Source organism: Siphateles boraxobius, unplaced genomic scaffold (assembly GCF_051911475.1).
Source record: "Siphateles boraxobius isolate OS27281-9 unplaced genomic scaffold, OSU_SipBor_1 66, whole genome shotgun sequence".
NCBI lineage: Eukaryota > Metazoa > Chordata > Actinopteri > Cypriniformes > Leuciscidae > Siphateles > Siphateles boraxobius.
In genome coordinates this window covers 3,288,384-3,310,905 of record NW_027509193.1, presented here as the reverse complement: position 1 = coordinate 3,310,905, position 22,522 = coordinate 3,288,384, and positions in this window count along the sequence as shown.

Sequence of the window (22,522 nt, the reverse complement as noted above, 5' to 3'; positions counted from 1 at the left end):
GCGTAGCAAGTATTTTTAGAGGTGATTTGGCAATTCAGAGCCACCGTACAAAGGGACGCAACACAAAGCACTGTATGACAAAAAAAGTGCGGAATACATAGACACGGAATAATAAAGACTATTATAAAAACAAACTGAGTCACTGACATCCTGTAGTAAACTTTGAATCACTTGGGATAATCCCGCAGCTCCTTGATAAGGAGGTGGAACTCTCTCTACGCAATCTCAGGATTGGATGGACCCAATTTTTCCTCTTTTTAAGAAGAGAGAGGACAACAAAATAATCCTCACTGCTAGAAGACTCCATTTTGTATTGTTTCTCGAATTTTTTTCAATGGATTAATTAATACGAAATTTTTGGACTGTGCAAGGACCTTTAGAGAAAGCAGTTTTACATACATTCTAAATCATAAACATCTTAAAGGGATAGTTCACCCAAGAAAGAAAATTTGCTGGTAATTTTCTTAACCTCAGGCCATCCAAGATGTAGCTACGCGTCTCTTTTCTTCAGTAGAAATGTAGTGAATAATTTTAGCTGAAACCGTGGTCCTTGATAAATCGTATAAATGCAAGTCAATGCCTGCCGTCAATTTGAGAGTAAAAAAAAAAAAAAAAACATATACAGGTAAATACATTTTCTGGCTCCTGATGAAACTTTGAGGTCTTATGAAGGCAAAACGATCAGCCTATGAAAGAAACTGAACAGTATTTACAACATTATTATTACCTCTAATCCACAACCTCTGCAAACAGTCCTGAGTGCGTTCACGACAGTCTGGAGAGCTCACTTCCTGTTGCATAATGATGTATACATTGTGTCACAATGTGGTTTCCTCAGAAACAGACTGAAGACTCCGATTATAGATACAAACTCAAACTTTAATAATAGTACAATGGAACAAGCTGACAGGCAGGGAAAACACACATAAACACAATGGAGATCAAACAAAGACTGAAAGAGGGGGTGCATCTTAAATAGCAAACGGAAACGAGATAATTAATCATACACAGCTGGGACAAATTAACTCATAATGATAGTAACCATAGAAAAGAAGGGGTGCGCCCATCTGCTCGTGCTGATCTGAAAATTAGGTGTGTTCAGGCGCATTGATGGTGCGTTGCTATTTTGAGGCAACTGAAATAAACTGTGCCATTGACCAACTGAAACCTGGTCTTAAGTCAATGGCGCAATATTTATTTTGTTATTTAAAGAGTACGTAAGTAATGTGCATCTATAGGTGGGTCCACAACGCGTGTACACTCTGCTTATTAAACACACAGGGATGCGCTGCAGCACACATACATGCCAAATATTAAAAATTAAGGATTACAATGTAAAAGATTATTACTGTGTACATAAAGATATGGTGGAATCCAGCTTGTCCCATGGTCTGCTCGCGAGATTAAACCTTGCGCACGAGCAGATCCGCTTGTGCTCTGGAGAAGCGTTAAGTCTTTCCACCGTCATGTAAATACCAAATCTGCCATAGCGCGAGCAAAACAGGCATTTAAAGGGAATGGGAGATGAGACTCTAATTGGTTTATTGCACGTAAATCCCAACACACACTCATTACTCAATAAGAGAATAGGGACAACCCTTTTAGACCATTTTCCCCGACCATTTTTCCCGTCGTTAAACTAACAAAAGTGGATTCGGACACACCCTAAGTGCACTTGCGCCATGCAATTTAGACCATGCGCTTAGATCGTTAAAATAGGGCCCATAGACACTTAAATCTTGGATGGCCTGAGGGTGAGTACATCAACAACAAGTTTTCATTTTTCAACTATCCCTTTAAAGATGTTTTCTAACAAACTTCTTAAAAAACATCTAAAACCTGCACACACTACAAGATTGGTATATCGTGCCGCATCACACACTACAAGATATTCTTAAGATTGTCATGCCAGATTTAGCATCTCACATGATCTTTCGGGGAAGCGGATGTAAACAAAATGGATACGGTGCCGCGGCAACTTGCTGTAGACATTATATGTGGAGACATTATAAAGGTAGCCTACTTGTATACTTGCCTCTCATTGGTTATTGTGGATGTACTGACACAATCATAGTCGTAATCAGTGTTGGGGACAGTTACTTTTAAAAGTAATGCATTACAATATTGCGTTACTCCCCAAAAAAGTAACTAAGTACGTTACTTAGTTACTTTTTATGGAACGTAATGCGTTACATTACTTTTGCGTTACTTTTTCTCACCTGCATGGGCTTGTTTGTTTGTTTTTTAATAACAGCTAAAACAATCTATTTTTGCCAATTGTTAAGGCCCTTTCACATCAAACGTTAAATGAATAAGCCTAAAGCCCATTTTATACTTCTGCGTCGAACTTACGCCGTAGCTACGTCGTAGGCTGTGCATAGAGCGCGTACCCTTCGGCGTACCCTGACGTGCACCTCTCCAAAAATGTAACAACGCGTCAAATCTATGCGGACGCAAGCGCTGTGATTGGTCTGCTCAAACCGCTCCCTCGGGTTTCACGTGCTCCCTCTGCGTGCGTCAACGCGGACAACGACGCAGAAGTATAAATTAAAACCAATGCGTAGTCTACGGCGTAGAGGCTCCGGCGTATGTCCGACGCAGAAGTATAAATCAGCCTTAAGGCTGAAGGAAATGCATATTTACTACTGTACAGTAGAGGGCGCCGCTCAAACAAACCTTTCAGCTGCTGCTGTTCTTGATTAAATAACAATAGGATACAGGAGAAGGAAGTTCAACACTCTTATTTCTAAACCTAATCTAAAGTCATTTTTGCTTATTAGTATGGTTGAAATAGATCATTGTAGGTCAGCAGCAAAGACATTGGTTAATAAAGTGAGATTAAATACATAAAGTATATTTGTGTATATTTAACATAGTTAATTATAAAACTTTTTGCACAAAATTCTGAGATTGCATTTGACTGTTTTTATTCATTTTGAGGAATACTGAATGTTTTTGTGCAAGTGAGATGAGTAAATGCATGTTCAATGCAAATGCACACAACATCTCACTTTATTTCTCTCAACATAGGGAAAGGAGAGCTATCAGTCAATAAATGTGAAAAAGTAACTAGCGTTACTTATTTGAAAAAGTAACTCAGATATTTTGTTGTAAATTGAAAAAGTAATGCGTTACTTTACTAGTTACTTGAAAAAGTAATCTGATTACGTAACTCAAGTTACTTGTAATAAGTTACCCCCAACACTGGTCGTAATCATCCCGATTTAAATTCCTAAATATGGTAATATATTTGATATTGTCAGGGCGGCACTGATGTGTCTGAGAGCAGATCGGGAGCAGTGGTGGACAGTATCGAAGTAAATGTAATTCGTTACTGTACTTAAGTAGCTTTTTTGCGTATCTGTACTTTACTGAAGTATTTCAATTTGGGGAGACTTTTACTTTTACTCCACTACATTTCAAAGTCAAATATCTTACTTTTTACTCTACTACATTTTCAAAATCAGTCGTTCCTTTTTATTTATTAGTGGATAAGAACGTAACTGGTCAAATGAGCCTCCAATCACAGTACAGCGCGCGCATTGTTTTGAACTTGAATTGGCGGTATCTACTAAGTGCAAACCAGAGCCCTTATGAGAGTTGCGAACATAGACGGTTGCGACACATCAGCTGTGTCCAAAACCGCTCACTCGTTCACTCATTCACTAATCCATATATAGTGTATGGCATTTGAGTGCACTATATCTGCAAGGAGTGAACAAAATGAAGTGAGTGAATTCGGACGCTGACGTTTCTTCGGTCGGAGAGCTGGAGCTGTCGCAGAAAATGCTTCGTCACACGTACTGATAAAACTCCTTTTATCTTACGTTACATACTTTATAAAATAATATTAACAACAATAACAACCATAGTGATCTCGCCGCCGTGGGATCACATGATTCGTGTAGCTCTCAATAGTTCCAAACCAAGCGTGCCGCACAAGCCTTGAAAAGTGAAGCCAAAGCGTCTCGATCGCCCCCCGGTGACCGGTCCTAGTATAGCTCATAAACCCCGCCTCCCCATGTTATTCAACGGGACGTGAGACCAACTAAACAATTAAATTACACTTCACATATCTTTTTCCAAAGATAGTTTCTGTCATTTACTGTAGTTTTTTATCACGCTGATGTAATTTGTTTTTTAAAATAAGTTTGTTTTTAGTTAGTTATTTGATTCTATAAAAAAACAGCGCTGTGGGGTGCATGATTGACAGCTGTGATTGACAGGTTCTCTGAGCAAAGTAGTCACTGAAGCAACAACTGACTTTTTTTCAGGATCTTTGGAGGACTGAGGAGATTGGAGCTTTAAATGTAATATCTAAATTTCTATAATTAATTATTGCACACCGACATAATGGGCTGTTCTGCAGCAGAGGCGTGTGCTTGCGATTGATTCAGCGAGAGTGAGGGCGGGGTGTTGATTTCACGGCTTTACTTCCTGCTCACCACTGCGCATGGCTGGTCCCAAAATCGCAACTGCGCAGACTCAAGTCCCAAGATGTCAGCGCCATATCGGGACAATGGTGGATCACTTCTCGCCAATTGTAGAGAGCGAAGGGCCGTCGTCCATCTTTTTTTACAGTCTATGTTCCAAACAAATCGCGTGCCCCCCCCCCCCCCCCACCCACTTTTCAAAATCCCGTTTGTATGTCCCCAACTTTCAAGTTCGTTTGTTATGATTTATTTAACCGCACGATGTCATAGCCTGTATAGGATATAGCCTCATAGGAGATAGTCTGTGCCGATGCGCGTGTATGCGTCCAGGTATGTCGCGTCCGCACCATGCTTTAAACGTCCACACTATAAAAATAGCTCACTGAAAGTTCTAATGAGCAGGTATCGCGCTGGTATTCAAGGTATCCGTATTCAAGCGCGAAACAGAACTGGATTCTGGCGGCGCTGTCTGTGCGTCGTGTGCGTCAGGACAATCCAGTTCCCTCAATCCAGTTCTCTTTCGCGCTTGAATAATAACACACACATTTATGCCAAAATGTCCGTTTTGTCAATTGTATCCTCACAAGAACAGTCTTAAATGAGTTAAATAAAATCTTAAATGAAAGTCAAGAGTAAATGAGTAAATTAAATGCGTAAGATCCTGTCATCAGCGACAGAGCTTAAAGGGACAGCAGCCAATTCTGTCTATCAGTAAAGTTAACCAAAGAACAAAGGGGAACAGAGCAAATTTCTCACTGATCTTGTCTAAAGAACGTTTTTAGCTTTAATAAGGATTAATCTATATTTAATTTATAATTTATGCAGTGCAGACTATTTGATAACCTTATTCAATTTATGTATATTTCATACCGATTAGACAGGAAGTGCACAGGTAAATATGACATCTATTATGGGTTTTTGTGAGGATTGTTTAAAGTTCACTTCAATTAAAGTTGTATTTTTGAAGCCTAATAAATATTTCAAATTTATGGGGGGGGGGGCATGAAAATAGAATAAAAATAGCATTAAACAAAAGTTTAATAGCATAAAAATATGCTATTAAACAATTATTTAAAATATACTGTATTTATGTTGTTTTTACATTACAGTGTAAATTGGGTCTCACATAATTTCAATTTTATTTACACACAAAACATTAATGGTGAACATTTTTGACTTTATAAAATGATTCTCTCAAGTCTTGGCAATCGGCCCCTATTAAACAATAAAAAGTAAGACATCTTTTTGTTTTACATAGTTTAGTAGCCTACTGTTATTTTTGGCAGAATTTATCATTATAATCAACTTTTTGATTGGATTTTGATAATCAACTTATTTCCTGGATTTTGTATCACCATAGTCCCTAAATGTATGTAAATGCAGGAAATGGCCATGTACGCTCGAGGAAAATATATACAGTAAATACTGTAAATGTATTATACCTTTTATACCATACAAAAAATTTATTCGTTAATAGATTGGTGTGCCAAGAGTGACATTAGTCTTCACGTAGACTGAGTTAAGCAAGAGTCTTGTGACATCGCATATGCGACCGTTTTTTGAGAATGTGCAAGTTAAAATTGTATGTGGTCGCATTTGTGCGAGTGGACGCTCGCGCAACAGAACGCCGTTGTATCAGCTGCTGCAGTCCATAACTTATGTTCAAAATGAACGAGTACATCATGAATCCATTTTCCAAACAGAGTTTTTGACTTATCCTGAATCCCTACGGTACGCTTATAAAAAGTGTTTATATTGTGACTATTTTATCCCGGGCTCGGGTCGGCTGCGGAGTTGCCCAGTGCCTGCGTGACTCGCTATAGACATTAACAGAGAGAAGTAGCTCCGGCAAGTGTTCTTCCGCAAGACACGTGCAGTTTATTTATTGACGAACGTACACGTCACACGCATTCCACACTGATGGTGAAACGCGCCAATTACGAATACGCGTTTCGTCACAACCTTGAAAGAGAAGCAGCAGAAAGCTAGAAGCTAGCCATAAACACCGTGAGTAGTGACTTTTCCCTTGTCAGTGGTGTAAAATATGTAGTTGGATTGTTTCATGTAACTTAGTTCTTCTCCCTCGCTCTGTTATGGCTTTGCTATGTGGGGATAAATGCTGGTTACGTTCGTGAGACAGCTGATTAGTACTCTTGCCATTGACCGTAAAACAGTAACGTTACAGGAATCACCAACCCGTCGATCTTGGAAGCATTTTAAGTCGATCGCAAAGAGTTTTCAAAATCAGAGAAAAAAAGCCTATTGTGTGTAGTAAGTGGTGTCTAGGGGATGCGGAGGCGCGCGCGCTGTACAATCATGTCATTTTTGCTGCACGCACCTTTGGGCTCATGCGGACGCGTCGAGTTTAAACAAGGCTTTACGCTTTAACCAGCTCAGCCACAGTAACAGCTCATATTAGCCAGCTAAACTTTTACTTTCCTGTTAGATACAATATATAGTTGCATAGTTTCATGTGGTTCTTCTCCCTCACTGTATTATGGGTTTGATATATGGGGGGAAATGTGCTGGTTACGTTTGTGAGACAATCAGCTGATTACTATTATTATATTATATATTAAGAACCTTGATCCTCACCTGACTATGGCTTTGTAAACTTTATCCATGATGTGGTTTATAATGGACTGTGGTACAGAAACAGTGACAATGTTACACACTCTTGGCTTACTCTGGCTATTCTCTGCTGTCTCAGACGACGATATGTTTGTCCAGTTTCAGGCACCGTAGCTTCTTCGAAAGGGAGGGGTGAGCAGTGGGCTGAGCCCTCAGTGCAACTCGCAGCCGAACCGCTAGATGTCGCTAAAAATCACACACTGCACCTTTAAGGCACATACAAATGAAAAGGTCTCACAAAATACCGAGCCCTACGTCTTTTCAGCGGTTAGATGATAGTAATCGATCGACAGAGGAAAATGATTATAAAATGCAGAAGGTAAGGAGTGTGAGATTTCTGATTTTTGTTACAACTATAAACTTTGATAACGGAAAATCTGTATCAGCGTATTATAATACTCTAATCTTTTAAAATGTAATGCATACATTTGAATGTTTAATGATTTTTAAAAGATAGAAAGATGATGCTGATAGAAAGATGACAATAGATAGATAGATAGATAGATAGATAGATAGATAGATAGATAGATAGATAGATAGATAGATAGATAGATAGATAGATAGATATAATATAATATAATTCAAATGTAAATAGATAGATTTATACACTCCTAAACAATGCTGGGTTGTTTAAACTCAAATTTGGGTCAAATATGGACAAACAAAAATGTTGGGTTAAAAATGTAATATAATATAACGTAATATATAATAAAATGTAATATATAATATAATTATATTTATACTATATAATATATATAGTATAAATATAAAAATGTTTTTATATAATATATTACAGGTATTTATGCTGCAACCCAGAAAGCCTTTGCTAGCCTTGGTCCATTAAAACCACTATTCATCAACATGCATTGATTAATCCCATAGCATGTAGCAAAAAAAAAAAAAAAAAAAAAAAAATTGCAAACAAATCACAAGTTGTCAAACTGAGAAAGTTGGTAGCACCAGTGCAACCAGAGGAAAAGTTAGTCTGGAGCCCTGTTATAGCCATAAAAAAATCATAGTACTTGGATACTTAAGTACATTTGAAGGCAAATACTTTTGTACTTTTACTCTAGTGAATGTTTAAAGGCAGCACTTCTACTTTTACTTGAGTAATATTTTACCTTAAGTATCTTTACTTTCACTGAAGTATGGTATGTGTACTTCGTCCGCCACTGATCGGAAGGTTTAAGATCTGTAAACGCCTCACATGAGTCACATTACCAGATGATCTGGGCCGAACATCGGAACCGACCAATGCCCTGGATGCATTTTTTTCTCTGAAAGTCAGAAGAGATAAATCGTGCATAAATCCGCCTGAAACTCCTGTAGTCTGAGCCCAGATTTAGAGACATATTGCAGCAACCAGTATAAAAAATACATCTTGCTGATGTAAATACAGACTATCAAATAGACTTATCTGTGATATAAGACAGCTGATTATGGCATTGATAGCTTAGCATCAAACTAATGTAAACACTATTGAAATCAATAGTTGTGTCCCAAATTTAGCATCATGATACCCCTTTCTCCTGCTGTTATTTAATTAAACCTGCGACCATTAAAACTCTTTGGGGTCGCCGATCACGCCGGCGTGATCAAGTTATGACCAGTTTAAGACGTTGAAGCATAAAAACAAAGTCACGTTGAGCGCTGCTGTCCACTTCTGTCGAAAGTGCTGGCTTGAAATTATATCTTACTTTTTGTTTTGGTTTGATAGACCAAGTAAAAAAGGAGATATGATCATTTAAACTTTATATAAACAAATATTGACGCGTTTGTAAAAGAACGCCAGATGTGATGCGACAGGCGTTGCATTTATTCTAATAACTTCGTCGGTTTTTGTCATAAAACCATAGACTGTAAAAAATAGCATAAAACAAAACGGAGAAAAATGTGTGAATCTGCTGACTCTGCTCTTCAGGCTGCACGTTTTAGGGAATGGAGGAGGAGCCAACTGAGCAAAGAAGCGAAATTGAAAGGCAGAGGATTTACAGAGTTGACAAAGAGAGACATATATACGGTTATATATATATATATATATATATATATATATATATATATATATATATATATATATATATATATATATATATATATATATATATCATGTATAGAGAGATATTATTGCTAGCTTTTGGAAGAGTTTGAGTAGATTTTTAGAGTAGTTTAGGAGTAGTGTAAATAGTTTAGGTAGTTTAGGAGTAACGTTAGATTTAGATAAACTGTTTTGAGGAGTGGCACAGATAAAAAATTTAAATGAAATAAAAAACACCTGATATTTGTTGTATATTTGTTGATTTTGTGTTAATTTTACCTTTTGTATGGTATACTTGCACTATTGAGGAACCCCTCTTACTCAAGGAATGAAAGCCCTGTAATGTAGCTATCTGTGTAATTGTACATGAAGTGTTTTGTAGAGTTTCTAAGCGCCTATTGCCACACCTCCTTTTTGTGATATATAGTTTCATTGGCCCTCATTTATCAAAAGTGCGTACACCAAATTTCCAGCGTACACCTGGCGTACACCCAAAACCACGGTGACTTTGATATTTATCATTATGGACGTTGGCGTACGGCACGCTCAAATCCTACGCCAGGTCAGGAGGTGGTGTACATGTACGCACGTTTTGAGTTAGTGCGGAAATGCGCAGAAAAACAATTCCTAACATCACAAAACGCACTGACAAACTAAAAAATATGAGGAGCTCTTTTCCAAAACGCGATAAAAGCCATTTTTAAAAATAATTTGTATTTTATTTCTATTAATAAACTAGTGTTGTGTCTGCAAAGATGAAATTGATGATCACCATCTCCCTAGTGAACGCGCCTATAGAGAGAGTAGCCTATTTCTTTTCGTTCATAATTGTTTCGTTTAAAGACATTTCAAGCTTTCTTTATAGATATATTTCTCATGTCTGTGAGGCATATACTGAGTTTCGGTTAATTTGTGATGAGATGCGCCCCAGTTCACGTGCAATGCAAGGGACCGCGCCCGCGCCTCCATGTCATGACTCATGATTATATTGTCTGCTATTTGCTTCTTATTTATTAAATCCAGGCAATTGGTTGATGAAAAAAATATTAAAATTAAGATACAATTTATACAAAACGAAATTCACTTTAAAGAAAGGCTTTCTACAAAACGTCCCGGGTTACGTATGTAACCCTAGTTCCCCAAAGGGACGGACGCTGCGTGAAATCGCAATTGAAACGCAATACCCACATCCCCATACGACCAAATCCCCGTCGTGTGTCATTAGGAGACACAAACCGACGAGAGAACCTGAGCCCCGGGAGTGGAGCTAAGATCGAGGGAATAAAATCTAACGAAAGTGTGCGGTGAGGACCAGCCTGCCGCATCACAAACGTCCTGAAGAGAAGCTCCTGAAAGAAGAGCTGTAGAAGCAGCCATACTCCGGGGTGGAATGAGCCCTTACAGCCAAAGGTGAAGGCTGATGGGCCGAACCATAAGCAAGTGGGATGGCCTCGACCACCCACTTGTTCATCCTTTTTCTAGATGCAGGACACCCTTTCTTAGGTGACCCAAACAGACGAACAGTTGTTCCGATCTCCTCCACAGGGCAGCTCTGTGGACGTAAGCATCAAAACCCAAACTGGGCACAGCAAATTAATTTTCTCCTGGTCTGACGTCAGAAAAGGCGGAGGACAGAAAACCTGCAGAACTATAGGTCTAACTGAAACAGTTGACCATAACCTGGTCTCGGAAAGAGAAAGGCCTTAACCTGTTAACCGTTGCCAGAGCGTCGGCGCACTGAAGCGTTTTTTTTTTTATTTAGTTCAAATTTACTATCAGATTAATGTTATACCTTGACAAACTATACATCATTAAAAAGATATAATACTCAAGATTCAGTATTTGACCACTATTGTATTCTGAGAAACTTATAGTGACAGTTATGTCTTAATTTGTGTCAGGAGTTATGAAATGAAAAAATGAGTCGATACCTTTAATATGAATTATGAGCGTCAGCTGGTCCATTCATAAAAAAACACTCCGTGCTGTCGTCATGACAGCGATTCACAAAACATCGTCCCTCAGGGCTTTAGCTCAAAAATTTGCAGACTTGGAGAAATATTGATATATTCTCATAGATTCACATCATATTTCTATAGACAGGAATAATATTTATTGAATTTATACCCAAATGCGTCGATGTAATCATTATGATCGCTTCTTACTGAGATGTGCTGTGTTTTCAATTCATACCAATAGCCTGAGGGCGCTATATGCACAATAACAGTCCATATATGGACCACGAAGAAGACCCATAGTCATGTGACATTCCAGGACGTCACTGATACAGAAAGTAGCTGACAGAGATCGCTGTAACATGCAGATAAAGATGTTTTGAAGACAATAAACATGATTGCAATGATATTTGAGTTACCTGTGTTCTTCAAGCCATGCCAGGTATTTCATAATAATAGATTATATTTATAATGTAATGCTAATCGATATAGATTTCATCATCGTGTAGAACACTATAAATAATAAATTTTCGGTCGGATTTTTTTTTATCTGAAGCCAAATTAGATCACAGAAGATTATTTAAAACACTCGACTTGCGTTATAAAGTAAGTTTGGAGCACAAACATGGTTTTAATCTCATAAATGGTCGTGTATTGATGGTGTGCTAAGCTAACATGCTAGCTAGCCCAGGTGCACCTGCCACCAGCAGTTATTGTTTTATGATTTTTTTCTAAATAGGAATGCTTACTGAAATGTTTCAGTGCATTTGATACCAGTTTCAAATATTTAGTGAGAACTTTGATAAAAGAAATTAGGGTTTGAAACCCTATGAATAGCCTGTGAATAGCCAGTCGTTAGTAGCTATAATGCAGACAAAAGAAATGCATATTTAGAGCCATAACCAGTCTGGAGAGGTGTAAATGTGTGCAGGGGGAGACTTACACTGAATGGGGCTCGTTTGCACCACAAAATAATAGAGACAATAGACTGAATAGATTACTCAGAAGATGACTAAACATCAGTTTGCATTTTAGAGTCTAATCAAAATAAAGTAATTTGACATGATCTTGAAAAACATTTAACTAAATACAGAGTTTTAGACTTATCATTTGCAGATTTTAAATATAAAATGGTCACACATATGGCTTTAGCTGCAGTGCATTTCTAGATTGCTCCAGGGCCAACATCAATTTTATTTTTATGAAGATGTTTCATAAAAATAAATTTCTAATAACTACAAAACTTTGAAGCTATTTAAACATTTTTTTTTTCATTATGACAATAATTATTTCTACATTTACAATAAACTACTAGGTGTCAGCTTTCAAATGAGATCATACTTGTGCTTTTAGTGCAAAGGGTTCATGAACTGTATCTGTTTAAGTTTGGGTATGCCATTTCTGGGGATTTTTCAAAAGTGGCCTTGAAGGTTAACAGGTTAACCAACCAGGAGCAAATTCCAGGCACGAGGGAGCCACCGAAAGTGCTTGAGTATCTCCAATTCTTTTTAGAGATGAGATAGCGAGAAGAAGGATAGTCTTTAGAGTAAGAAACTTTTCCGAAACTTCCTCGATGGGCTCGAAAGGAGCAAGGGAGAGACCTTCTAAGATGACGGCCAGATCCCAAGCTGGTACCCTTGTGCGAAATGCAGGCCTCAGCCTCAAGGTGACACGAAGGAAGCGAGACATAAGCGGGTGTTTCCCGAGGGAACCTCCACTTGAAGGGGTGTGGTAAGCAGCTAAGGCCGCCACATACACCTTCAGTGTGGAGTGGGATAACCCTGTGGAGAGACGGTCCTGCAGGAAATCCAGGACTGTACCAACCGGGCAGTTAACTGGGTCCTGCTGGCGCTCTCCACACCAAGAGGTGAAAAGTTTCCACCTCGCGGCATATAACTTCCTCGTGGAGGGAGCTCTGGATCGGAGGATGGCCTCAACGACCTCAGCCGAGAGACCAGAATCTATGAGCTGGGCCCCCTCAGAGGCCAAGCCCACAGCCTCCATAGCTCTAGACGGGGGTGAAGGATCGACCCACTCGCCTGAGAGAGCAGATCTCTCCTGATCGGTATCTCTAGGGGAGAGCCGCTGAGGAGAGACACTAGGTCCGCAAACCATACCCGGGCCGACCAGAACGGGGCTATTAGCAGGAGACTGAGCCCGTCCCGGCGAACCCTCTCCAGAACTCTCCAGAAAAGCGTACAAGCGTGACCTCGGCCACGGATGTACCATCGCATCCAACCCCAGCGGGGCTGGATGGCTGAGAGAGAACCACAGCGGGCAGTGTGATGTTTCTCGAGAAGCAAATAGGTCTACCTCGGCAATACCGAAATGTTTCCATAGGAGTTCCACCACCTCGGGGTGAAGACTCCATTCCCCGGGCCTCGGCCCCTGTCTTAACAGGATGTCTGCCCCCTGATTTAAATACCCCGGGAGATAAAAGCTCTCAGAGAAAGAATTTTCCCCTGGGACCATAGAAGGATCTGACGTGCCAGTTTGTAAAGTGGGCGAGAACGCAAACCCCCCTGATGGTTGATATAAGAAACCACCGATGTGTTGTCTGTCTGGACAAGAACATGGTGGCCCCTTAGGTCTGGGAGGAAGTGTTTCAGAGCCTGAAACACCGCCAACATCTCTAGGCAGTTTAAGTGCCACAGACGATGATGGTCCTCCCACAGACCCTGAGCCGGGCGACCATCCATGATCGCCCCCCAACCCGTGAGAGAGGCATCTGTCATTAGCATAACGCGACGACAAGGAGCTCCTAACACAGGGCCTTGGGACAGAAACCAAGGATCTTTCCACATGATCAGAGCGTGATGACACCGTCGCAAACTCACGATCATGCGAAGCGGATTTCCCCTCGGGGAGAATCCCTTGGTCCTGAGCCACCACTGTAACAGTCTCATGTGCAAGAGGCCAAGAGGTATCACGTTGGACGCAGCTGCCATGAGACCTAGCAGTCTCTGGAACTGTTTTACAGTGGATGACTGGCCTAGCTTGACCTGATCTACTGCAGCGAGAATCAAAGCAATACGAGCAGGTGACAATCGTGCCTGCATCGTCGTTGAATCCCACACTACACCTAGAAAAGTGGTTCTCTGTAATGGAGAAAGAACACTCTTTTTGGCGTTGAGCCTCAGCCCCAGTCACTTGATATGAGCAAGAACGTCATCTCGGTGCCGAACCGCCTGTTGTTCCGATTGAGCTAGAATCAAGCAATCGTCTATATAGTACAGAAAGCGGATGCCCTGTAACCTCAGCGGGGCTATAGCAGCATCCGTACACTTCGTGAATGTTCGGGGTGACAGTGCTAGGCCGAACGGAAGAACCCGATATTGGTACGCTTCGCCCCCGAAAGCGAACCTCAGGAACTTCCTGTGTTGAGGGAGGATAGATACATGGAAGTAAACGTCCTTTAGATCTATCATGACAAACCAGTCCTCGGATCTGATTTGAACATCCCCAGTGACAGACACAGCGCCCTGTAACGTACTGGCAGGGAACAGCTGGTCTGGGCACTCCACAACCCTCCTCGGAGGGGGCGAGCGTCCCTCGGGAAATCGCTCGCCGAGTCTCTCTACGCCCTGTGAAGGCAGGGTTAGTAGAGCAGACTACTGAGGGCATCGGAAAAGATAGGGCACCGTGTTCTTGTGCAGTGAACTCAGGTCTTTCACGATAGGGACCACCCTCAGAACCCTGACGTTCAGCACGTCAGGATTTTTTTTTTTTCGATGAAGTAGTATCCTAACTCCCTGCTGGGTGGGGGACCCATTCCGCCAGGAACTCTACTAAGGGAACCAGCCTCTCGAGGCTGGCCTCCGGATGAACATCCCGAGTGACAGACACAGCGCCCTGTAACATACTGGCAGGAAACAGCTGGTCTGAGCACTCCACAACCCTCCTTGGAGGGGGCGAGCGTCCCTCGGGAAATCGCTCGCTGAGTCTCTCTATGCCCTGTATAGGCAGGGTTAGTAGAACAGACCCCTGAGGGCATCGAGAAAGACAGGGCACCGTGTTTTTGTGCGGTGAACTCAAGTTTTTCCCGATGGGGACCACCCTCAGAGTCCTGACGTTCAGCCCGTCAGGACTTTTTCGACGCGGCCTTTCTGGCGACAATGACTGTCCTCAGATCAGTCCTGCCCCGAGAAGGCCGCGCCGGAGAGCACCCCGCCTCGTCCCTCCAGTTTCTCTGCAGGGGGGCACGAGACGTGACACTCCGCTTCTGCTGTGCTCTTTTTGAAGACGAACTCGACGAAAGACTTTGCTCTGGTTGAACATTCTGCGTGACAGACACAGTGCCCTGTAACGGTGCACCGGCAGGGAACGACTGGTCTGAACACACTAGAACCCTCCTTAGAGGCGGCGAGCGTCCCTCGGGAAAGCACTCGCCAGACCCTTCTACGCCCTGTTTCGGCAGGGTTAGTAGGACGGGCCCCTGAGGGCGCCGGCAGAGACAGGGCACCCTTAAGGGAGGTGAACGCAAGTCTCTCTCGGTGGGGACCCCCCTCAGATTTCCTTTGAGCAGGTCGGCCTGAAAAGCCTGCATAAAAGTCATCGTATGCAAACATGCAGCCGCCTGCCGAGCCACCGAGTAAGCCTTCCCCACCAGCACAGAGGTATATATATTTATTTATTTATTTATTTTTTGGTGGAAGAGCCGGTGCTTTAAGTGAAGACGATGAAGCAGGAGAGAGATAGCTCGCGAGCGTCTCCTCCGCCTACAGTATCGTCACATAACCAGCAGATTTAGCACCAACAATGTTACCATAAGCATTGGACTGATTTGTGTAAATTCTGCTTGAAACCGGTCTAACCCAGGTCTTTGAAACCTCAGCATGAAGATCTGGGAAGAACGGTAAGCACCGGCTAGAAGGTTGAGGTCGTGCAGACAGAAATCTATCATCTAGATTGCTTTTAATTCTAGAAACCTGTCTATCAGCTGGCCACTCGATACTGTTATTTTTTTTTTTTTTTTTAGCTTTTCAACAGCCCGAGATAATACATCCATCAAACCTTCTTCATTTGCAGTATAATGTGATAAACTAGTTTTCTCTGATAATAAACTTTCGACATCCAGCTCCTCAGAACTGGAAAATCTCAATTCAACATCATCATGTGCCTCCACCCGGGCAGAAGTAACCGCCGCAGCGCGTGCTTCCAGAGCCGGGTGAGAGGCACTAGATCTCGTCGGAGATAGCTGAGATAGGGCGGAGCCCGTCTCAACGTCGCCAGCGAGATCCATCTGCGAGCCCCAAGACAAGCGCCGCCGCTCTGCCTCAACAGAAGCGGGACCCGAGCCTCGGGGAGCTCGCAGCAAATCACTCTCCTCGAAGAGCGATCGCCGCGAGCGCAGAGTTCTCAAGGTAAAACGCTCGCAATGCTGACAATCGACTCCCTCGAGAGCCGACTGGGCATTGCTGCACTCCCAAACAAGCCACACTTAGCTCGTGTGAATCCCCACCCGTGATGTACCGAGTACAGGGGGGAACACACTTCTTATACTGCTCGCTCATATTGGTTTTTTTATATAAAATATATATATTGAAAACTCCTGACAAAACAGACAAACACAATCGACAGATTCAGACACACACAGAGCTGCTGAAGTAACTAAAAGCTGGCGTATTGTGTACTCAGGGGATATTTATAGCTTCCTGGTCGATGACGTCACTTGCCGTACGCTCATTCTCTCCATTGACTGATTTCATTCATGCTTCAGACGCGTCACGCTGAGGGCGTTCCCACTGCGATTTCACGCAGCGGTAGTCCCTGAAGGGGAACAAAACTTAATTAAGTGGCCAAAATCATGTCTGAGCGTGTCTCCCGATATATTGTGCATCCTATCTTAGCCTATGTTCACTTTTCCATAATCAACTTAGATGGGGAAAAAATAACATTATTATTTTTTTAACAAATATGAAACCAAATGCACTTAGTTAATGGCTACAACACGTAGCCTAATAGTAGGCCTGAATATTGTTATCATTACTTTTTTCAAGTTCGGCACGAATTACTATTAGCCTAAATGTGTTACTAAATGATTTGAATGTATTTTTAACATTGTTGCATTTAAGGACTGTATTTGTGTATTATTTTTAAATTATTTGTTTTATGTGGTGGACAATATTGGAACGTGACATTGGAAATATTTATTTTATTTTTTACTATTTAATTTATTTTACTATTTATTTTGTTTGGCTTTTATTTATTTCATGCAGTTGCACTTATTTAATTTATATTAATTTATAGTATGAATCCCTGATTATATGTTGCATGTTCTCTTCTAGTTGTTTTTGTTGTTGTTTTTTTAGACAAAAAATGGATGGATTTATAGCGTTTTGAAAAATAAATACAATTAACTTTGAATGTATCATCAACAATATTGTTGTTTGATTAAATAATAATTTTTCATGATGGTGATGGTCTCGATCTCCAGAGAAGTGTCTCCTCTTTGCCGTCTTCCGTGTGTCCATGGCGTAAAATGTGGGTGTGGGGGAGGCGGATACTTGAATATATAGGGGCGTGTTATTCTAATGACGATCGTTTTCAGCCGCGGCATTTATCAAGGGCAGGTATTGCGTACACCTGGATTTCAAAGGTACGCACAGCTTCATAAATCAGGCGGTGAGAGGAGTATAATCTTAAGCATAATCTTACGCCAACATATACGCCCGTTTCTACGCAAGAATGATAAATGAGGGCCATTTTATCTCAATTTTACATTTTTTATTTTGTATTTCCACTATTTGGTAACCCTCATACTCTGGGAATTTTCATACTCACAACATTTTTTAAAAAGTGGCAGAGCTAAAACGAAAGAAAAAAAGCCCTAGTCTAGACCCGCTTTTTTTGTAAATCATATTTTTTTTGTATATAGCTTGATTATATTTGAATTGTGCCTGTATATGTTGACATTTACAACTTGTGTTTACATTTTAAACATTTTAAAATGCTTCATTGAGCATGCTTGTGTTTTTTGTAGTAGAAAAGCTATAATTTTTCTATTCGGATTTTGTGTTTTTTGTGTGATTTTGGGTCCAGTATGTTGATACAGTACATCAAAGTGAAAAACTAATTGTCTGGTCATATAGGTGATGTTGTGCTGAAAAAAATAATACCAAACATTGGTATGGTAAACATTTGTTTATGTGGCAAAAAAAAAAAATACAAAAATAAAAGCACTCAAAAACGGAGAAAATAGCCCAAGACTCCGAAGGGTTAAGTGAATGTAGTGTCCAACAATCCACACTTTGTTTTTCGGTTAAATAAGTGCATCAGCTGTGTATTTTGAAGCACACATCTTATTGTTGCAATTTTCAGTGTGAACACACTTATCACACTATTTAAACCACAAGATAACCTAGAAATGTGCATAAGGACCTGTATAACATTTGCAAATTGTATGCACATAATTTCAGTCCAAGGAGGTCTATAATTGTTAATCTATGTTAAAATGCATTAGACAGACATCTTCATTGTGTCTTGCAATTTTTTAGTGTCTTGCACCTTAAGTTTTGCATTTTTAAGTTGTCGTTTCAAGCTTCTAAAAAATCCCACCCGAGAGTCCTGGTTTGAATTCTATTCCGTTGCAATCCATCTAGCTGATTTTAAACTTAAGAACACATCCTCTGTGTACAGCTAAGTTGTAGTATGCTTTAATAAATGGAGGTTTAAAGTCTTTACAAAAGTTTAATGGTGAAGGAGAACTGTCTTTTCAAATTAAAATAATGTGTATGAATGTACATGAGTCATTGCAGATGTTTGAGTCACTGACCCTTTGGAAACTAAAATAGAAACTCACATTAAACTCCAGGAGAAGAAAAATATGCATGAATTATGATTTGCATATCATATGCTATAGGAAAACTGCAAATGACTGTACATTTACATTTCTTAAACCTTGCATTTGCAATTCCTGCTGTGACAAATATTCAAACTCTGTTATAGTATGACTTCCGCAATGCTATCTATTAAGGGTAAAGGTCATGGTGATTAATCTAAATCACAATTATAACCATTTTTTCACAGTGATAATCTAATGCTTTAGACAGATTTCACTACTTTCCCCAAAAAGACTCATGGATTACCATTACGCTGCAGTCTAAATAATTACAGATAAACAGTCTTCCCATAGCTTCCTTACGCTCTGAGAAGAAGCCTAATCAGATTTATCGCAGCCTGCTTCTGTAATTATTTACTCCATTAGCCATTAGTGGCCAACACAAAGTGCACTGGTTTGCAAAATTAGAATCCTTATCTGAATGTTCCAGAAACATCACTGTATCCCCCACCCAAATGTGGAAATGTAATGGGGATATGCAGAAGTTTGTTTAAGGATATGTTGTAAGGGCCAAGAGTTTTGGGCAGCAGTAAGGACTGTGTTTGCTCGCCAGCAGGTCAAACTGGGAACATTGTCCCGGTCCTAGGATATAAAGGGACCTATACTTAAATGCATTTTTTGCTGCTGAGTGTGTGGCTATAGAGCCCATCCTAAAAATTTTGTTCCAAGTCATGTGATTTAAAGTGATGGCTCTGGATAGAGAGGTATTGAGACGACTTACATACTGAAAACTTACATAATCTACAGTTACTACTGTTTTGAGGGAGATTAATATTTAGAACTTCTGTGTGACAAAGTCATGTCAAAAACACATTGTGAGATATGTTTCAAAGACCGATTTGTTTTCCTACTTTTATAGAATATAAATTCTGTAAAGATAAACACTGGCATGAAAGGGGGAACAAATGCAGGTTCTTAGTTCATGGTTTTAAGAGGAATGACTTTGTTTTAAATATATGATATACACCCTTTACCATTAAGGATGTTTACCCAGACAGCAACAAAGCGTCGGCCCAGATCCGGCCCAGATCTGGTATGTGTTGAATCCGCATGTTCCAGATGCTATGTTGTTGTCTGGGTATTGGCAATCATGGTTCCACGAAGAACCTTTAACATCCATTGGACCTTTCCATTCCATAAAATATTATTTATACTGGAAAATGTTTCTTTAGATTATAAAAAAAATCTCCCCCATGCTACAAATAGCCACAGTTTCCCCAATAATGCCCAAATTTAAGGATACCAAAGGTAATATTGGAAAATTAAAGTAATTTAAAATCTATATATATATATATCTTTTTCATTCAGTAAGCTCCTGAGGGCCACCTGATGGATGTGATCAATACATATATTGTCAAAAGTTAGAGGCCGGCAAGCCTTGTTTTCAGTTCCAGACTATTTCATCCAAATTCCCTTATTTAGAAGTAGATTGTCATTGTTCTGCCACAAAAATTAACCATGCAATATGCAGTCATGTTTTGAAATATTACATCAGATCTAAGCATTGAAGATGTGGCTGGATACTTTAGTGACTGTCATTGTTGCTCTCAATAAGCAGTCACATCACAAGAAAAGTGTGCCAGTTTAAATGACAACCATACATGCTCAGCGTGCAACATTATGAGTTGTTTGCTTTTTCGCCTCTCCATTATTTCATTAGTCTAGTGCCAGGGTTTTTAAACCCACCAACATGTTGTGAACTGTTCTGAATAACCAAACTGTTTTTATCACATTGCAGTTTAATAAAAATGTTAGAAAATTGTTATGCCAATTTATAAAAATTAATCATTTACTCAAGTCCGTGTGTTATAGTGATTTTGCCATTGGTAAGGGAGTTTGAGGACACTCTTGGGATCGAAAGGTGAAAGCTATAAATGAAAAGCTGCAGCATATTTAAACCAGGTTTTCTGCCGCATTACATCTTTACACAGACCATTCTTGCTTAACACAGTCATACTAAAATCTGGGAAAACACAATCCGAAATATCTTGTTTCAGGTTTCACACTGTTCATATTTTATTATGGGTTAGTAATTAATCCTATCAAGTCAGGTTTCAAGATCTGGGTTAACACTTGCATTTGCATATTTATGAGGTTAACAACATTTACAAATGCATGCGACCAGTATGCAACCTTTTTTAATAAATGCTTGTGGAAATGTCACCACATAAATTACCCTCGCTGTATTGAACCTTCTGAAATACAGCACAAATAATAGGTGTCTCTTTATCAATCCAGTTAATGTTACTTGATTACATGTCGCTGTTGAACATTTCTAACCTTCTTCCTTCAAATATAGACTAAATGCAACAAAGTGTATGGATACTTAATGAGAAAGGCATTTATGATTGGTTTGTCTGTTGCTAGCCAACTCTACATGACCACATGATGCCACATTACAACTCATTCCCATTAGGCATGGAAAGGCACCAAGACTTTCAACAATTTATCATTGAGCAGTCAAGCATATTATGTACAGCAATGACAGAGGCTTTGTGTTTGAGTACATTTTGATATAATGCCCTTAAAATCTCCCAGCCACTTAAATCCCTGAAAGCCGAGAGCATTCGGATGGAAGGTTAGGTTATGGCGTGCCTTTGTCTCGTGTCCTTTGGCCCTTATGCTTGAATAAAGGCCGGCTTCTGAACACAGAAGCAATTCTTTGAGTTCTCACACACTTCCTGTGGGGTGACTCTATGAGGGGAGAGTCCTTGACCCAATTACAAAAAGCACATTTGATATGTGCAGGATCATAGTAGTATTTGTATGAATATTAGAGGGATATTAAATGCAAGGGGAACTGTATGAAACCAACAATGAATTATTTATTATAAAGTATTTATACATTTATGGTACCTTTTTGTACTACTGTACCTCTACACTGATTTAGAAAAAAAGAAATGTTCTACACTAAAGTTTTACTGTGTACTTTTTTTTCCTATTTACTTTGAGTGTGACTAAACGAGCCAATGCACATTAATGCGATAATTGCATCGCGGCGTGAGCATATAATGAGCATATAATGCTGAGGAGCTGGACTTGTGACTATGCCGTACACCGGAAGCTCAGCAACTGTGACGAGGGGACGTATGTCTCCGTACGCCCTTGGGAAGGGAACGCTGCGGAAGTCACATCCTACCCCAGAGGGAGGCACTGTGACGGTTACACATTTGGACTAGCCAAGCAGGGTAGTACAACATATGACAGTCTCTGGATTGGTTCCAGCCTTGTTATAGGGGGGAAAGAACACCAGCAGAGAAAGACACGGGCTCGCCCGCAGAGGAGCTGATCATGGAGGAATACACAAATGGGGTCGCCGCAGGGACCGCTACATATGGACACCCAGCCTAGCATAGGTTCCACAATGCATACGAGTGTAGGCCTGGCGTCAGACGCTCCACAACGTCTGACTGCCACAGGGGTGACGGAGGAATATTATAATGTTTACACCAGTGTTTAATGTTAAATACTGTGTTTGTGGATATCTGCTCAAACGTAGATATGTATAATGTGGTAACAATAATGTTTCATAGTTTGGAGCGGCTCGATCGCTTCAGTAAATGTTCTCTGCACGTGCTGTGAGTTTGAGTCACTTTCGCTGTGCGTTTGAAAAGCAAAACATGCCAAA